This window comes from Nicotiana sylvestris, chromosome 8 (genome assembly GCF_000393655.2).
Source record: "Nicotiana sylvestris chromosome 8, ASM39365v2, whole genome shotgun sequence".
Taxonomy (NCBI): domain Eukaryota; kingdom Viridiplantae; phylum Streptophyta; class Magnoliopsida; order Solanales; family Solanaceae; genus Nicotiana; species Nicotiana sylvestris.
The window spans coordinates 216,040,660-216,045,078 of record NC_091064.1 but is presented as its reverse complement, the minus strand read 5'-3'; positions in this window follow the sequence as shown (position 1 = coordinate 216,045,078).

Below are 4,419 nucleotides of genomic sequence, written 5' to 3'. Positions count from 1 at the left end.
ACTTACCTGGTTCCGAGAGGTTGTGCCCGATATAAGCCTTTTTGTGTTGTCATTGCCGTCTAGTAGGACGGTATCGAGATTTTCTATCATTGACCTGGATGCTTCCATGATGTCGGGGTCCTTGATAACATCTGTCCGTTCGTCAAGTTTGGCTCCCAACATCGCTGATTGCTATGCTTCCGCATTTGCCCCTTTGAGTTATCAGGTGTGGGCGCAATCTTGGGCAATGCGATAGCATTCCTGTGCGGTGCGGTGCTCGTCTCGAATGCTAAATTGTCATGACCCAAACTGAAGGGCCATGACTAGCACCCGACCACACTTGCCGAGCACCAACATACATTTCATCTAACCTTCATTATTATCTTTTAGGGCTGACGAGATCAATATAAATGGTAGACCTATATCATGGACAACCAACAATAAAATATGACGGCATGAACATACATAGCAGGGGATGACCAGACAATCAATAAACTACATATAAGGTATGAGCTACCACGCTACTATGAAAGACTATATAACAAAAACTAGCCGACAAGGCATACCAAACTATACATGAGCCGACACCTGTCTATGAGCCTCTAAAAGAACATAAGTGTTGCAACATAGCCGGAACATGGCCCCGACATACCCATAATGTCTATAACAAAAATTGCATACCAAGACCAAGGCAAGTTCGGAGAAGGGATCTCGCCAATCACCGCTGAACTGGATAGTCTACTGTGGTGGGGGAGCTGCACCTGCCTGTCTATCAGGACCTGCAGCACGACATGCAGCGTCCACAAATAAAAAGACGTCAATACGAATAAAGTACTGAGTATGTAAGGCAAGGAACCATAAATACGATCAGTAATGTAAGCAAGGATAGAAAATATACAACCTGTAACATCTTAGTACCTCTGAGGGCTACTTACATGAAATGCATGATACATATGTATAAATACATAAACCTTTAAAGCATTCGCCTCTGTGGGCATCATCATCATCATATCGTACCTGGCCATAATAGGCTCGGTAAAAAAAATGTACCCGGCCATCATAAGGCTCGGTAGAATCGTACCCGGCCACGTGGAGCTCGGTAAAACCCAACTGATCAGTGGTTGCACAATAGGTGTCGTACCCGGCCAACTATAGCGTGGCTCGGTAGAGTAAAATAGATACATATATATAATGCATGCTCGACTCATGGAATCACATTCTAAACCTTTCGGAGTGACGTAAGGTCGGTATCCTCTGTACACGTTATTAGGACTAACTCTTCACTATGAACCTTATAAGAATCAGGAAGTACCAACAACATTGATAACATAAGAATAAGAGAAGCAACATTAACATCAATCGTTCCATAAGAGGGAAAACAATGTAAGTACTGCTAGCTTCTAAGAGTAGAGTATCTTGGAAGCTCGTTCATTACATTATGTACAATTGGAGTCGTGCAAAAGAAGGAAAGGGATAGCCTCACATACCTTGTATATACTGCCCCAATCTCAAGCTATGCAATTGTCAAAACTCCTTAGTCTACAATAAGAGAAACGATACTATCGTTATCATTTAAGCGTCATAACTATTATGTATCGACCACAACCTATTTTACGATGAAACGGACAGCACCTCCCCTATATATATGACCTCACACCATTCAAAACAGTCACCAAACAGCCCAAACAACATCAATAATAAACATATTGAGCCTCCCAAAATAGTCCACACACAGCCTAATCACTCCATACATACGACGACCACCGTAGTCGTGTCAAACAACCTGGAAATGTTACGAATAACTATCAGCCCATAACCCTACATATATATGGTGTTTCTCCACACCCTTCCTCCTCCAAAACTCCACAAGATAGTAGTAAAATACGCAGCCCAACAACAACGCAAAACAGTCCACAAAACAATAACATTACTACCAAGCCTTTCGATATATATCTCACAAGTTCTAGCTTCAATGGCTTAGCCGCAACTTGGATAATCTTAAATACATATAGAGTAAGAGGTTCCTTACCTTTATACAGAAAGAACAACTCCAATTTGACCTTAAATTTCCATGAAATATCCCTCCAATGCTGCCACAACAACAAAAAAGCGAAACTAGCGATCAATTAGTGTTTTTCGGCACTAGAATCACTTTAGAAGGCTTGAAATCACCTAGGATTGATATTAAGAACATGAGGGAGTATTTACAGAACATAAACCCTTTAAAACAACCTCCCACACGAGCTGGAACGACACAAAAATGAGCAACAACAAGAAGAACAAGAGACTTACTAGCGTCACGGAATTCCCGACACTTGATTTGTATTGTTTGCCCCTTTTTTGGGTCTTGAATCTTGAGAGAACCTTGAGAGGATGTTCCTAGGGTTCTAAGGTCTGAAAATAGTGAGAATAAATGACTTAAAATGGGTTGGAGGCATCCTATATAGGTCCAAATATCTTAAACCGCCTTAGTGGGCCCCATAGAGAGGTGCTTGGCGCAGTCTCGCGAAAACGTGAATATCTCTCTACTACGAGATCGTATTGATGAACGGTTTAATGCGTTGGAAGCTAGACTCATAGATATTTAATTTGGTTGGTAGATCACCCCGTAATTCCTTGTAAATTATGAGAAAATATTAGAAACATTTGACCTAATGTTTAAGTAAAATTATGAACCTAAGTTGCGACAACTTTTGTCGACTTTTGTTTCATAACTCGTTTGACTTCAAGACTTATGATACGGATATTATATGATTAAAATACTTTAATAAATGACCTCTTGAGTGTATTAAGCACCGCTAGATTACCTGAAAATACGAGTTACAACATCCTTGATTCGTTTAACTTCTAATACTGGTTAATCACCCTTATACACTCTTGTATCACTTAAGACCAATAGGATTGACTTCTTATCATCTCAAAGATAATTCCTTCTTGGATTTATGTTAACTAATATATGGCATGAACTAACACATGTGGATATGGGTTGTAACACCCTCCCCCCTTAGGAACATTCGTCCTCGAATGTAAGGGTTTATGGGGAGTTTAAATCATCGTGGATTCCAATGGAAATTTCCGATCAATTTTCCCCTATAAAATGGTCACTAGCAAAACTTGCAAGTAATTAAGCCCAACATATGGCTTCACAAGGCTACACAAAGCATTATGCGTATTTACATTATCTACATATCACCATTTTGTATTAAGGAGGAGTATTCTCAAATTATTGCTTACCTCATAGAGCCGTTTCACCTTCCAATGTATCCTGTCTTCCACCAGCATCCTTGTTATCTTCATTCTGGAATGAGTAAGGGTATTTAGACTTCATCTCCTCTTCTGCTTCCCATGTCATTTCTTCCATATTTTTGTTCCTCCACAATACTTTGACGGAAGCTACATCTTTTGTTCTCAGCTTGCGGACTTGCCGATCTAATATCGCCACTGGCACTTCTTCATATGATAGGTCCTCTGTAACTTGTACATCTTTGATAGGGACGACTCGAGAAGGGTCTCCAATACATTTTCTCAACATAGATACATGGAATACCGGGTGGACAAATTCCAATTCGGATGGCAATTCTAACTCATAAGCAACCTGTCCAATCCGTCGAAGAATTTTATACGGCCCGATATACCTTGGACTCAGCTTACCTTTCTTCCCAAAACGCATAATACCCTTCATTGGTGAGATCCTCAGGAAAACCCAATCACCAACCTCAAACTCTAGATCACGACGTCGGACATCAGAATAAGATTTTTGCCTGCTTTGTGCCGTCCTCAATCGCTCCTGTATCACTTTCACCTTCTTAATAGCTTGGTGAATCAAATCTGGCCCATATAATTCTGTTTCACCGACTTCGAACCATCCAACTGGTGATCTACATCTCCTCCCGTATAGTGCCTCGTATGGGGCCATTTTAATACTGGAATGGTAGCTATTGTTATAGGCGAATTCTATGAGTGGAAGATGATCATCCCAATTCCCCTTAAAATCTAGAACACATGCTCGTAGCATATCTTCCAGTGTCTGAATGGTACGTTCAGCCTGTCCGTCAGTCTGCGGATGAAATGCAGTGCTGAGATTTACCTGTGTGCCTAAACCCTTCTGGAAAGACCTCCAAAAGTTAGCCGTAAATTGAGCTCCTCGGTCTGATATAATAGATATGGGCACACCATGAAGCCTAACAATCTCCTTGATATACAACTTTGCATAATCTTCAGCCGTGTAAGTTGTCTTCACTGGCAGAAAATGGGCACATTTTGTAAGTCGATCAATTATCACCCAGATGGAGTCAAACTTATGATAAGAGCGAGGTAATCCAATAATGAAGTCCATATTAATCACCTCCCACTTCCAGGTCGGAATCTCTATATTTTGAAGCAATCCACCGGGTTTCTGATGTTCTATCTTTACTTGTTGACAATTGGGACACTGGGCTA